Source organism: Pseudophryne corroboree, chromosome 8 (genome assembly GCF_028390025.1).
Source record: "Pseudophryne corroboree isolate aPseCor3 chromosome 8, aPseCor3.hap2, whole genome shotgun sequence".
In the NCBI taxonomy this organism is placed as follows: domain Eukaryota; kingdom Metazoa; phylum Chordata; class Amphibia; order Anura; family Myobatrachidae; genus Pseudophryne; species Pseudophryne corroboree.
In genome coordinates this window covers 281,076,706-281,093,080 of record NC_086451.1, presented here as the reverse complement: position 1 = coordinate 281,093,080, position 16,375 = coordinate 281,076,706, and positions in this window count along the sequence as shown.

The following is a 16,375-nucleotide window of genomic DNA, read 5'->3' as shown; positions in this document are numbered from 1 at the left end:
TATATTAGCAGCAGACACAGTACAGTGCGGTAGTTCACGGCTGTGGCTACCTCTGTGTCGGCACTCGGCAGCCCGTCCATAATTGTATATACCACCTAACCGTGGTTTTTTTTTCTTTCTTTATACATACATACTAGTTACGAGTATACTATCTCTTTATCAACCAGTCTATATATTAGCAGCAGACACAGTACAGTGCGGTAGTTCACGGCTGTGGCTACCTCTGTGTCGGCACTCCGCAGCCCGTCCATAATTGTATATACCAGTGACCTAACCGTAGTTTTTTTTTCTTTCTTTATACATACATACTAGTTACGAGTATACTATCTCTTTATCAACCAGTCTATATATTAGCAGCAGACACAGTACAGTGCGGTAGTTCACGGCTGTGGCTACCTCTGTGTCGGCACTCGGCAGCCAGTCCATAATTGTATATACCACCTAACCGTGGTTTTTTTTCTTTCTTTATACATACATACTAGTTACGAGTATACTATCTCTTTATCAACCAGTCTATATATTAGCAGCAGACACAGTACAGTGCGGTAGTTCACGGCTGTGGCTACCTCTGTGTCGGCACTCGGCAGCCCGTCCATAATTGTATATACCAGTGACCTAACCGTGGTTTTTTTTTCTTTCTTTATACATACATACTAGTTACGAGTATACTATCTCTTTATCAACCAGTCTATATATTAGCAGCAGACACAGTACAGTGCGGTAGTTCACGGCTGTGGCTACCTCTGTGTCGGCACTCGGCAGCCCGTCCATAATTGTATATACCAGTGACCTAACCGTGGTTTTTTTTTCTTTCTTTATACATACATACTAGTTACGAGTATACTATCTCTTTATCAACCAGTCTATATATTAGCAGCAGACACAGTACAGTGCGGTAGTTCACTTTTTTCTTTTCTTTTTCTTTGCATCATGTGCTGATTGGGGAGGGTTTTTTGGAAGGGACATCCTGCGTGACACTGCAGTGCCACTCCTAGATGGGCCCGGTGTTTGTGTCGGCCACTAGGGTCGCTAATCTTACTCACACAGTCAGCTACCTCATTGCGCCTCTTTTTTTCTTTGCGTCATGTGCTGTTTGGGGAGGGTTTTTTGGAAGGGCCATCCTGCGTGACACTGCAGTGCCACTCCTAGATGGGCCCGGTGTTTGTGTCGGCCACTAGGGTCGCTAATCTTACTCACACAGCTACCTCATTGCGCCTCTTTTTTTCTTTGCGTCATGTGCTGTTTGGGGAGGTTTTTTTGGAAGGGCCATCCTGCGTGACACTGCAGTGCCACTCCTAGATGGGCCCGGTGTTTGTGTCGGCCACTAGGGTCGCTAATCTTACTCACACAGCTACCTCATTGCGCCTCTTTTTTTCTTTGCGTCATGTGCTGTTTGGGGAGGGTTTTTTGGAAGGGACATCCTGCGTGACACTGCAGTGCCACTCCTAGATGGGCCCAGTGTTTGTGTCGGCCACTAGGGTCGCTTATCTTACTCACACAGCGACCTCGGTGCAAATTTTAGGACTAAAAATAATATTGTGAGGTGTGAGGTATTCAGAATAGACTGAAAATGAGTGTAAATTATGGTTTTTGAGGTTAATAATACTTTGGGATCAAAATGACCCCCAAATTCTATGATTTAAGCTGTTTTTTAGTGTTTTTGGAAAAAAACACCCGAATCCAAAACACACCCGAATCCGACAAAAATAATTCGGTGAGGTTTTGCCAAAACGCGTTCGAACCCAAAACACGGCCGCGGAACCGAACCCAAAACCAAAACACAAAACCCGAAAAATTTCAGGCGCTCATCTCTAGTGTATTAGTGTGTTCTAGTAGACTCACTGTGCCAGAGTCTACTGTGCCTGCACTGTGGCCATTTTCACAGCAATTTTCCTACTGCATGTGTACAAAATGTTGGGACAATGGCCACTGTTCCACAGCAAATGTTAGAATCCAGAGAGCTGTCTTGTAATACCTACTGTATATGCATGTACAATATTTGAACTTTTGCCTGTTAAAGAATAGTAGAGTGGTTGCCTCAGTGTCCTGTTCAAACTTGAACTGCAGAATTGAATGAATAAATTCAGCCATACACCATGGTGATAGTGCAGCCATACACCATGGTGATAGTATTGTTACAATGACACAATTCATGATGCCATGCCTCCCATACCTCACACCTGGATATCACCTACATGTATCTTACAGAATTCAACTTAATAATTTAGGTTAATTCAGGAAAATATTTACATGGGAGATCATACGTGTTTATTGGGAGTGTGTTCCGTTAAATCTGTGAGAAAGAGTGATGGTGCATATAGCCTGATCTCAAGGTCTATAAGTTCAAGTAGTAATTAATAGGAACCTGAACTAAAGCTCCTTTAGATTGTGTTGGCTCTGTTATGTGTTGCTTTTGGGAACTGCAAGTGAGAGAAGTCCAGTCGCTCTTTATTAAAATTAACCTCTATTGGATAATGAGCACTCACCCTGGGGTGTATGTGTATATGTTGGATAAGAATAATGGAAGGAAGAGAACAGAAATTAAAACAAACTATACATTTAAATAAATTGAATGGTATAGCAGTTTCCTGGCTCAATATAATCACACAATATGATACAGGTTGAGTCTCCCTTATCCAAAATGCTTGGGACCAGAGGTATTTTGGATATCGGATTTTTCCGTATTTTGGAATAATTGCATACCATAATAATATATTATGGTTATGGGACCTAAATCTAAGCACAGAATTCATTTATGTTACATATCCACCTTATACACACAGCCTGAAGGTCATTTTAGCCAATATTTTTTAGAACTTTGTGCATTAAACAAAGTGTGTCTACATTCACACAATTCATTTATGTTCCATATACACCTTATACACACAGCCTGAAGGTCATTTAATACAATATGTTTAATAACTTTGTATATTAAACAAAGTTTGTGTACATTGAGCCATCAAAAAACAAAGGTTTTACTATCTCACTCTCACTCAAACAAGTTCGTATTTCGGAATATTCCGTATTTCGGAATATTTGGATATGGGAGACTCAACCTGTATAGCACTATAATCTATGGTATACTTATGGGTTACATTTGCTAAGAATTGTGTATTGCCTGAGTTTGGCTGGGACACGCTGATGTTCAATCAGACATGGGAATTTTTTTCTTTGTAAAACCTGGAAATTTACTATGGATCATGATGTCTCAAATCATGTTTTTCGTTGGCATATGAAATAGTGTTTTTTATCTGTGTCAGTCGTGACCAGCACAACACTCAAATCAAGAACAGTCCATGTTAACAAAATGGAAACTGCGTATGATTGTATTTCCCTGGTAGAAAGTGTCACATATGCCAGTGTCATGGCAAACTTATATAAATATACCCAAACTGAGTGAACCTCATTGGTTTACTGATAGTTGTTAAATGAGGAGTAGCTTAGGTGAGTTGGAGTTGGTTTTGTGGTTTTTCTAGTGATTTCTGAGTACTGTATTGAGTGTAACTTTTCCTTTGTATTTCTTTCTCTATTTTTTTTATCTTGTTAGGTGTTTTGTCCTTTGTCTATTTTAAGTTCTGTCAGTGTGTGTGTGTGTGTGTGTGTGTGTGTGTGTTTGTGTGAGAAAGTGTGAGAGAAAGAGGGAGAGAGAGTGTGTTAGTGCAGTGGTGGTGGTGGAGGTTTGTGTTTTTTTATTTGTGCTTAGTATTTGTGTAGTGGGAGGTAGAGGAGGATGTCGGGGTTGAGGAAGGACATTTTTGTAGAGTGAGGTGGCAGCATGTCTGGATACCCATGACACAGACAGTGGGGGATAGTAAGGAGCAGTCCAAACAGAGAAGGAAAACAGAGAGTTGTAGTAAACAGAGTGCAGTCACAGGAGGAAAAGGTTATAAGTTTATGACAGGAAAATGTAAGTGCACCAGTGCTTTTTAATATCCTTATTGATGACATTGCAAATGGTATTGAAGGTAAAGTATGCCTTTTTGCAGATGACGCAATGTTATGCAACAGGTTAGACACACCAGGAGGGGTAAAACAAATTATTGATGATCTATATAGACAAGAGAATGACAATTACAGCTTTTATATAAAAAAGAAAAAATCATGCACTTGGGTCTCAAAAATCCAAAAGCTATATATATAGTATTAACAACACTATAATAGAAACTACTGAGTAGGAAAATGATATACAGTATGTTTCACTGTTTTAGGAAACTTGAAGGCAAGTAAGCAATGTAACAAAGCAACGAGGAAGGCATGCTTGCTTGCATAGGGAGAGGAATCAGCAGAAGAATGAAAGAAAATTATAATGCCACTGTATATGTCATTGGTATGGCATCATCTAGAATACTCTGGTCTGTTCTGGAGGCCATATCTCCAACAGGCTATTAATACATTAGACACTGTACAAAGAAGGGCAACCAATATGGGGCCTAATTCAGACTTGATCGCTAGCAAGCAAATTTTGCACCGCTGCGATTAGATAGTCGCCACCTACAGGGGGAGTGTATTTTAGCTGTGCAAGTGTGTGAACGCATGTGTAGCAGAGCTGTACAAACAGATTTTATGCAGTCTCTGCAGAGCCCAGCACTTACTCATTCGCTGCGATCACATCAGCCTGTCCGGGACTGGAATTGACGCAGAGAACCGAACCCCACCAAACTCCACGTGTCAAACACGGTTCCGAGCCCAGCTCGGTTATTCCCGCCTGACTCTGAAAACCAGAACGAGGCAAAACGTCATCATCCCGCTGTTAGATTCTCGCGAGATTCGGATTCCATATAAAGAGCCGCACGTCGCTGCCATTTTCAATCGGGCATTGTAGAGAGTACAGAGTGGACGTGCCTATGTTCTCTCAGTGTCAGTTCTCAGTATCAGTGCTTATTGTCTTGTGCTGCATCGTGCTGCTCAGTAATGCTAGTACAGTGTCTTGTGCTGCATCTTGCTGCTGTAGGGTGCTGTGGTAGTAGTGTCCTGTGACTGTGCATCGGTCATCATCATTCCAGTCACAGTGGTATCTGGGGAGTGACAATTCCAGAGTGCATTTGTGCTGCTCACTAATACTAGTACAGTGTCTTGTGCTGCTCAGTGTCAGTTCTCAGTAGTATCATCAATGCTCAGTAACAGTGCTCATTGTCTTGTGCTGCATCGTGCTGCTCAGTGTCAGTTCTCAGTAGTATCATGAGTTCTCAGTATCAGTGCTTATTGTTTTGTGTTGCATCGTGCTGCTCAGTAATACATTACTAATACTAGTACAGTGTCTTGTGCTGCATCGTGCTGCTCAGTGTCAGTTCTCAGTAGTATCATCAGTGCTCAGTATCAGTGCTCATTGTCTTGTGCTGCATCGTGCTGCTCAGTAACACGTTACTAATACTAGTACAGTGTCTTGTGCTGCATCGTGCTGCTCAGTGTCAGTTCTCAGTAGTATCATCAGTGCTCAGTATCAGTGCTCATTGTCTTGTGCTGCATCGTGCTGCTCAGTAATACATTACTAATACTAGTACAGTGTCTTGTGCTACATCGTGCTGCTCAGTGACAGTTCTCAGTATCATTGCTCAGTAGTATCATCAGTGCTCAGCATCACTGGTCAATGCTCAGTGTCTTGTGCAGCTCAGTGTCAGTTCTCAGTATCACTGCTCAGTAGTATCATCAGTGCTCAGTATCACTGGTCAGTGCTCGGTGTCTTGTGCTGCATCTCGCTGCTGTAGGGTGCTGTGGTAGTGTCCTGTCACTGTGCATAGGTCATCATCATTACAGTCACAGTGGTATCTGGTATCTATCTAGTAGTATCTAATTCCAGACATTACTGCCGTCTAATTCCAGATTTATTACTGGCATATAATTCCACACATTAAAAAATGGAGAGCAAAAATGTGGAGGGTAAAATAGGGAGAGATCAATATCCACTTCCACCTAGTGCTGAAGCTGCTGCCACTAGTCATGGCAGAGACGATGAAATGACATCAACGTCGTCTGTCAAGGCCAATGCCCAATGTTATAGTATAGAGCATGTAAAATCCAAAAAGCAAAAGTTCAGTAAAATGACCCAAAAATCTCAATTAAAATTGTCTGAGGAGAAGCCTAGACTTGCCAATATGCCATTTACGACACGGAGTGACTTGGAACGGCTAAGGCCCTCTCCTATGTTCCTCATGACTAGTGGTTCAGCTTCACATGACGATGGAAGCACTCATCCTCACGCTATAAAAATAAAAAGAATTAGGCTGGCAAAAGCACAGCAAAGAACTGTGCGTTCTAAATCACAAATCCCCAAGGAGAGTCCAAATGTGTCGGCGGGTGCTATGCCTGACCTTTCCACTATTTGCATGCCCCCTGCAAGTGATGGAAGGAGCACCCACAGTCCACTTCCTGATATTAAAGTTGAAGATGTCACTGTTGAAGTACACCAGGATGAGGATATGGGTGTTGCTGGTGCTGAGGAGGAAGTTGACAATAAGGATTCTGATGGTAATGTGGTTTGTTTAAATCAGGCACCCGGGGAGACAGTTATTGTCCATGGGATGAATAAGGCTATTGACATGCCTGGTTAAAATACCAAAAAAATCACCTCTTCGGTGTGGAATTATTTTAATAGAAATGCGGACAACTGGTGTCAAGCCGTGTGTTGCCTTTGTCAAGCCGTAATAAGTTGGGGTAAGGACGTTAACCACCTAGGAACATCCTCCCTTATACGTCACCTGGAGCGCATTCATCTGAAGTCATTGACAAGTTCAAAAACTTTGGGTAACAGCGGAAGCAGTCCACTGACAACTAAGAGGGTAATTCTGAGTTGATCTAGGCAGCAAGTTTGTTAGCAACTGGGCAAAACCATGTGCACTGCAGGGGGGGCAGATATAACGGGTGAGGCAGGTGAGGCAGAGCCTTTCCTGTCATACTAACATTTGTGCCAGAGTTTTGACTGTATAAAGTATATGAAAAATACAAAGAATATGTTTTAAATATCTTCTTTGCATTATTCTAATAATTATTATAGCCAAAACTCTGGAGTAAAAAGTCTATGGCAGGTGAGGCAGTGCCTCACTTTCTTATCTTTTCCGCACATCTCTGATCAAACCTCACCAAATTTCCAGGAGTTTATACTGCTGCACCTGTGTATAATGCCCAGATGTACCCTTTGGCCCATATATTGCATGTAAACCTGGCTCTGGTGCCAGCCAGTGCCTCCTGAGCTATTTAGCTCACCGCACGTCCCTGATTTGCAGAGACAGATTTGGGTGGGTTATTTTGTTTCTGTGCAGGGTAAATACTGGCTGCTTTATTTTTACACTGCAATTTAGATTTCAGTTTGAATACACCCCACCCAAATCTAACTTTCTCTGCACGTGTTATATCTGTCTCCCCTGCAGTGCACATGGTTTTGCCCAACTGTTAACAAATTTGATGCTGCAATCAACTCAGAATTAGGCCCTAAATACCTTCTTCCTCTTGTACCCAAGCTCCTGCAAACCACACCACCAACTCCCTCAATGTCAATTTTCTCCTTAGACAGGAATGCCAATAGTCCTGCAGGCCATGTCACTGTCAAAACTGTCGAGTCCTCTCCTAACTGGGATTCCTCCGATGGATCCTTGAGTGGAACGCCTACTGCTGCAGTTGCTGATGGGAGTCGATCGTCATCCCAGAGGGGAAGTTGGATGACCACTTGTACTACTTCCATTAAGCAATTGACTAACAGTCCTTTGCAAGGAAGATGAAATATCACAGCAGTCATCCTGTTGCAAAGCGGATAACTCAGGCCTTGACAGCTATGTTGGTGTTAGTCGTGCATCCGGTATCCGCCGTTAGTTCACAGAGACTTAGAGAATTGCTTGAGGTAGTGTGTCCCCGGTACCAAATACCATCTAGGTTCTACTTCTCTAGGCAGGCGATACAGTGAATGTACACAGACGTCAGAAAAAGTGCCCTCAGTGTCCTAAAAAATGCAGTTGTACCCACTGTCCACTTAACCACGGACATGTGGACAAGTGGAGCAGGGCAGACTAAGGAATATATGACTGTGACAGCCCACTGGGTAGATGTATTGCCTCCCACAGCAACAGCAACAACAACAGTGGTTGCACCAGTAGCAGCATCTCGCAAATGCCAACTCATTCCTAGGCAGGCTATGCTTTGTATCACCGCTTTCCATAAGAGGCAATCAGCTGACAACCTCTTACGGAAACTGAGGAACATCATTGCAGAATGGCTTACCCGAATTGTACTCTCCTTGGGATTTGTGATATCGGACAACACAACCTATATTGTGCGTACATTACATGTGGGCAAATTCCAGCACGTGCCATGTTTTGCACAAACATTTCATTTGGTGGTGCAGAATTTTTTTAAAAACGACAAGGGCGTGCAGAAGATTTTGTCGGTGGCCCGAAAAATTGCATGCCACTTTCGGCATTCTGCCACCGCGTACCGAAGACTGGAGCACCAGCAAACACTCCTGAACATGCCCTGCCATCACCTGAACCAAGAGGTGGTAACGAGGTGGAATTCAACCCTCTATATGCTTCAGAGGATGGAGGAGCAGCAAAGGCCATTCAAGCCTATACATCTGCCTACGATATAGGCAAAGGAGGGGGAATGCACCTGACTCAAGCGCAGTGGAGAATGATTTCCATGCTGTGCAAGGTTCTCCAACCCTTTGAACTTGCCACACGTGAAGTCAGTTCAGACACTGCCAGCCTAAGTCATGTCATTCCCCTCATCAGGCTTTTGCAGAAGCAGCTGGAGAGATTGAAGGAGGAGCTAAAACGGAGCGATTCCGCTAGGCATGTGGGACTTGTGGATGGAGCCCTTCATTCGCTTAACCAGGATTCATGGGTGGTCAATCTGTTGAAATCAGAGCACTACATTTTGGCCACCGTGCTCGATCCTAGGTTTAAAGCCTATGTTGTATCTCTCTTTCCGACATACACAAGTCTGCAGCTAGCAGAAAAATAAGGTTTGTTGGCGATGAGCAGGTCTGTGTTAGTTTAAACCATGGGATTAGCTGCCACCTGGTGAGAAGGTAGCCAGCCTTCTCAAACACTAGAACAAATACAAACAGATACCAGGCCCGCGCTTAATACCAATGATGTTCCCAAAAGTATATAAAAACACAATTTATTAAACAAACCTAAAAAAGAATATACATAATTTAAAAATTGATAGACCAAAGTGTATTAACCATATCAGATTGAGGTGTATAATACCTCTAATATTGACATTAATACATATATTTATTATAAATTGCACTAAAATGAAGAGGTCATCGCTGGGACTTATATAGAAGGAACTTAAAATTTTGATTTGGTCAGTCTCTCATACTTAGCAGCCCACAATTTGTACAGAAATAAATCCTTCAGCTGGTATGTTTAACATCTGAAACCGTACATGAATATGTCCTGAATCGGTATGGATTTAATAACAGCTGGAAAATGTCCATCAGCTGAATAGTTCACTGAGTGAATAGATGATGCAAAGATGTGAAACTGTATAGTGACTGCTACTCACTGTGTGGTTGTATCTGTCCTTACTGCACAGCCTGTGTTGTTGGAAGCCGCTCTATATCACCCTGTACATGGGTGAGACATCCGTCAGTGGCACAATCAATTGAGGAACCGTTCTCCACTGTGCGGCACAGTTTGAATGCACTGAGCCGCCGTGCAACACCCCTTAGTGCTCAGCAGGACGGGGTGTAGGGAGTTCCCAGTGCAGCATGAGAAATGAGTATTGCAGTCTCGTCACAGATATGCAATTACCGGCAAATGCTGGAGGATAATTAGCTGATGTCAAAAACAGAGCTTTTTTTCTTGTGGGCACTATCGGTCTCAGCGGCCCCTTCTCTCTGTACCCTCAACGCGTTTCTCTGCACCCCAGGTGGCTTTTTCAAGAAGCAGAGTGTTCTTCTCTGGGCAATTCTTTCAATCTTTTATATCCTGTCTTTTGTAATTAGTGTGAACAGGTGTGTATGGAGTCTCAGCAGGTGTAGTAAAGTCATTACTCTCATACACCAGAATTGAGCTCAGAGTATCACTTAAATGGTCTATCTTAAAAAAGACATTTTTTTAGAAAACGACATCTTTAAAAAATTGATAATATTAGTGCCAATCCACATACATATAAAAAAGCTTAATGCGATGCGGACAGAGCAACAAAAAATCTAAATCTATACAGTTATAGACTGAGGGAATATCTATGCAGTCGTGTATTTACAACATGCAACCTCTGACCGAGAGACATTTCCTCAGTCTTAATAATAATATATCAATATAATATCAACTTTATAAACTACACGTCTCAAATATTTATATTGCTTTTTAATTCATTCATTAAACATGATGCAGAGCATAATGCTCCATGTGTCTGCACATACACTCTCATAGTGTCGTGCATATAGACATATATAAATAGCTAAAGAACAGGGCAATCTCATCTCTATGTTTCTAAAACATTTGGCTCTCCTATAGGTTTGATCTATATAATCTATAGCTAAATAGCTTCTATAAGAGGGAGTCCCAAGTGACAGCGCCCAAGACCGCAAACAGACCATAAAAATGGCATGCCGCTAGCAGTATAGGAGTAATGCCAGGTCTGGTCACAGTCGTGGGTGCCGACCAAACAATATTCCAATATATAGGTATATATAAGGGAGAGACCGAAATAAAAAGGGGAGAAGAGATTAAAAAATAAAAAAGAAAATAAGGAGAAAAGAAAAACAATATATATATGTGGGAATAAAATGCCATATTCACTAGGAAAAAGAGACAGAGCTATATAGATATTACAGTGGTCAATATGAATTCCAGGTCTATTGTTTCATTTAACCCTTGTGGCTTCAAAGTTTACAATCTCCAAATCCATGCAGCTTTCTGATGGCATAATGTTCTAAAGCGGTCCCCTCCTCTGGGGGTAACCTTAATCTGTTCAAGACCAACTAGTTGCAGACAAGCAGGATTACTAGCATGAACTTCTGTATAATGGCGTGAAACACTGTGATTCATATAACCTTTAAGAATGTTTCTCCTGTGCTCCATAAACCGAAGCTTCAATGCCCTAGTAGTATGCCCCACATAGTATAACTGGCACGAACAGCGCAACAAATATATTACAAAGTGCGTGCTACAGTTAATAAATGATTGAATCTTAAATTCTGTTTTTGAGCGCTCAATATCGGATCGATCATCAATGATTTATAGTTTAAACACAACTATAAATTATTGATGAACGATCCGATATTGAGTACTACTCTTCCTGCAAACCCCCCGATTATCTTTAAGTAGAGATGTGCACCAGAAATTTTTCGAGTTTTGTGTTTTGGTTTTGGATTCGGTTCCGCGGCTGTGTTTTGGATTCGGACGCGTTTTGGCAAAATCTCCCTGAAATTTTTTTGTCGGATTCGGGTGTGTTTTGGATTCGGGTGTTTTTTTTTTAAAACCCCCTCAAAAATGGCTTAAATCATAGAATTTGGGGGTAATTTTGATCATATAGTATTATTAACCTCAATAACCACAATTTCCAGTCATTTCCAGTCTATTCTGAAGACCTCACAATACAATTTTTAGTCCTAAAATTTGCACTGAGGTCGCTGGATGACTAATCAAAGTGACCCAAGAGGGCGGCACAAACACCTGGCCCATCTAGGAGTGGCACTGCAGTGTCAGACAGGATGGCACTTCAAAAAATTGGCCCCAAACAGCACATGATGCAAAGAAAAGAGAAAAAGAGGTGCACTGTGGTCGCTGGATGGCTAAGCTAAGTGACACAAACACCTCAATATCACAGGAATTATTCGTTCTAATCAATGGTATTATTGGTCCAAATCACTGGAAGAAAATGACAAAATCACTGGAATTATTCGTTCTAATCAATGGTATTATTGGTCCAAATCACTGGAAGAAAATGACAAAATCACTGGAATTATTCGTTCTAATCAATGGTATTATTGGTCCAAATCACTGGAAGAAAATGACAAAATCACTGGAATTATTAGTTCTAATCAATGGTATTATTGGTCCAAATCACTGGAAGAAAATGACAAAATCACTGGAATTATTCGTTCTAATTAATGGTATTATTGGTCCAAATCACTGGAAGAAAATGACAAAATCACTGGAATTATTCATTCTAATCAATGGTATTATTGGTCCAAATCACTGGAAGAAAATGACAAAATCACTGGAATTATTCGTTCTAATTAATGGTATTATTGGTCCAAATCAGTGGAAGAAAATGACAAAGTCACTGGAATTATTCGTTCTAATCAACGGTTATTATTGGTCCAAATCACTGGAAGAAAATGGAATGGATAGATACTTGCAGTGACACAGAGCTGCAAGATACAGCAATGGCCTACTGTACAACTATATACTGTTAGTCACTAAATTGCTGCACTGTAATACTATATATACTGCTCACAAAAATGCCGCACAGATATGGAATGGATACATGTAGTGACACAGAGCTGCAAGATACAGCAATGGTCTACTGTACAACTATATACTGTTGGTCACCAAAATGCTGCACTGTAATACTATATATACTGCTCACAAAAATGGCGCACAGATATGTAATGGATACTTGCATTGACACAGAGCTGCAAGATACAGCAATGGCCTACAGTACTGTACTACTATAATTATTATATAGATGACAGATATAAAGTTACATTGTGGGGGAATCCAGTATACGTTCTGTCACCAGGTACCAGTGAATAACCACATCATGTATATAGGTGACAGATATAAAGTTACATTGTGGGGGAATCCAGTATACGTTCTGTCACCAGATTCCAGTGAATGACCATATCATGTATATAGGTGACAGATATAAAGTTACATTGTGAGGGAATCCAGCATACGTTTTGTCACCAGATACCAGTAAATGACCACATCATGTATATAGGTGACAGATATAAAGTTACATTTTGGGTTAATCCAGTATATGTTTTGTCACCAGGTACCAGTGCATGGCCACATCATGTATATAGGTGACAGATATAAAGTTACATTGTGAGGGAATCCAGAATACATTCTGTCACCAGGTACCAGTGAATGGCCACCTCATGTATATAGGTGACAGATATAAAGTTACATTGTGGGGGAATTCAGTATACATTCTGTCACCAGGTACCAGTGAATGGCCACATCATGTATATAGGTGACAGATATAAAGTTACATTGTGAGGGAATCCAGAATACATTCTGTCACCAGATACCAGTAAATGACCACATCATGTATATAGGTGACAGATATAAAGTTACATTGTGAGGGAATCCAGAATACATTCTGTCACCAGGTACCAGTGAATGGCCACCTCATGTATATAGGTGACAGATATAAAGTTACATTGTGGGGGAATTCAGTATACATTCTGTCACCAGGTACCAGTGAATGGCCACATCATGTATATAGGTGACAGATATAAAGTTACATTGTGGGGGAATTCAGTATACGTTCTGTCACCAGGTACCAGTGAATGGCCACATCATGTATATAGGTGACAGATATAAAGTTACATTGTGAGGGAATCCAGAATACATTCTGTCACCAGGTACCAGTGAATGGCCACCTCATGTATATAGGTGACAGATATAAAGTTACATTGTGGGGGAATTCAGTATACATTCTGTCACCAGGTACCAGTGAATGGCCACATCATGTATATAGGTGACAGATATAAAGTTACATTGTGAGGGAATCCAGAATACATTCTGTCACCAGATACCAGTAAATGACCACATCATGTATATAGGTGACAGATATAAAGTTACATTGTGAGGGAATCCAGAATACATTCTGTCACCAGGTACCAGTGAATGGCCACCTCATGTATATAGGTGACAGATATAAAGTTACATTGTGGGGGAATTCAGTATACATTCTGTCACCAGGTACCAGTGAATGGCCATATCATGTATATAGGTGACAGATATAAAGTTACATTGTGGGGGAATTCAGTATACGTTCTGTCACCAGGTACCAGTGAATGGCCACATCATGTATATAGGTGACAGATATAAAGTTACATTGTGGGGGAATCCAGTATACGTTCTGTCACCAGGTGCCAGTGAATGGCCACATCATGTACATAGGTGACAGATATAAAGTTACATTGTGGGGGAATCCAGTATACGTTCTGTCACCAGGTACCAGTGAATGACCACATCATGTATATAGGTGACAGATATAAAGTTACATTGTGGGGGAATCCATTATACGTTCTGTCACCAGGTACCTGTGAATGACCACATCATGTATATAGGTGACAGATATAAAGTTACACATTGTGGGGGAATCCAGTATACGTTCTGTCACCAGGTACCAGTGAATGACCACATCATGTATATAGGTGACAGATATAAAGTTACATTGTGGGGGAATCCAGTATAGTTCTGTCACCAGGTACCAGTGAATGGCCACATCATGTATATAGGTGACAGATATAAAGTTACATTGTGGGGGAATTCAGTATACGTTCTGTCACCAGGTACCAGTGAATGGCCACATCATGTATATAGGTGACAGATATAAAGTTACATTGTGGGGGAATCCAGTATACGTTCTGTCACCAGGTACCAGTGATTGGCCACATCATGTATATAGGTGACAGATATAAAGTTACATTGTAGGGGAATCCAGTATACGTTCTGTCACCAGGTACCAGTGAATGGCCACATCATGTATATACTTATACTGGTGGTCCCCAGTCCCCACAATGCAGCACACTGATCAGATATTTGCAGCACACTGAGCACAGATATGGAGAGTTTTCAGGCAGAGAACATAGATATTTTCAGCACACTGAGCCCAGATTTTTTGCAGCACACTGAGCACAGATATTTGTAGCACACTGAGCACAGATTACGGAGCTTTTCAGGGAGAGAACGCTGCCACGTCCTCTCCGTTCAATCTCCAATGCACGAGTGAAAATGGCGGCGACGCGCGGCTCCTTATATAGAATATGAATCTCGCGAGAATCCAACAGCGGGATGATGACGTTCGGGTGCGTTCTGGTTAACCGAGCAAGGTGGGAAGATCCGAGGCTGCCTCAAAACCGTGTAAAATGGGTGAAGTTCGGGGGGTTCGGATCCCGAGGAACAGAACCCGCTCATCTCTATCTTTAAGAAAGCTAGAAACCTTAGAAATATACTGTCTCCTAGCTTCTTTAAGAGATCCCGTGAGAATATGGATTCGAATGAACAGCAAGCAATAGTGGGTCCAAAAGTTATGTTTTTTTTTAGATGTAATCATAATAGATGTACAACATGCATTCATGTAGCTAATAAAACCAAACAAATCTTTTCGTCTTGCTCAAAAACAGAATTTAGGATTCAATCATTTATTAACTGTAGCACGCACTTTGTAATATATTTGTTGCGCTGTTCGTGCCAGTTATACTATGTGGGGCGTACTACTAGGGCATTGAAGCTTCGGTTTATGGAGCACAGGAGAAACATTCTTAAAGGTTATATGAATCACAGTGTTTCACGCCATTATACAGAAGTTCATGCTAGTAATCCTGCTTGTCTGCAACTAGTTGGTCTTGAACAGATTAAGGTTACCCCCATAGGAGGGGACCGCTTTAGAACTAGAGATGAGCGCCGGAAATTTTTCGGGTTTTGTGTTTTGGTTTTGGGTTCGGTTCCGCGGCCGTGTTTTGGGTTCGACCGCGTTTTGGCAAAACCTCACCGAATTTTTTTTGTCGGATTCGGGTGTGTTTTGGATTCGGGTGTTTTTTTCCAAAAAACCTAAAAAACAGCTTAAATCATAGAATTTGGCGGTCATTTTGATCCCAAAGTATTATTAACCTCAAAAACCATAATTTCCACTCATTTTCAGTCTATTCTGAATACCTCACACCTCACAATATTATTTTTAGTCCTAAAATTTGCACCGAGGTCGCTGTGTGAGTAAGATAAGCGACCCTAGTGGCCGACACAAACACCGGGCCCATCTAGGAGTGGCACTGCAGTGTCACGCAGGATGGCCCTTCCAAAAAACCCTCCCCAAACAGCACATGACGCAAAGAAAAAAAGAGGCGCAATGAGGTAGCTGTGTGAGTAAGATTAGCGACCCTAGTGGCCGACACAAACACCGGGCCCATCTAGGAGTGGCACTGCAGTGTCACGCAGGATGTCCCTTCCAAAAAACCCTCCCCAAACAGCACATGACGCAAAGAAAAAAAGAGGCGCAATGAGGTAGCTGTGTGAGTAAGATAAGCGACCCTAGTGGCCGACACAAACACCGGGCCCATCTAGGAGTGTCACTGCAGTGTCACGCAGGATGTCCCTTCCAAAAAACCCTCCCCAAACAGCACATGACGCAAAGAAAAAAAGAGGCGCAATGAGGTAGCTGTGTGAGTAAGATAAGCGACCCTAGTGGCCGA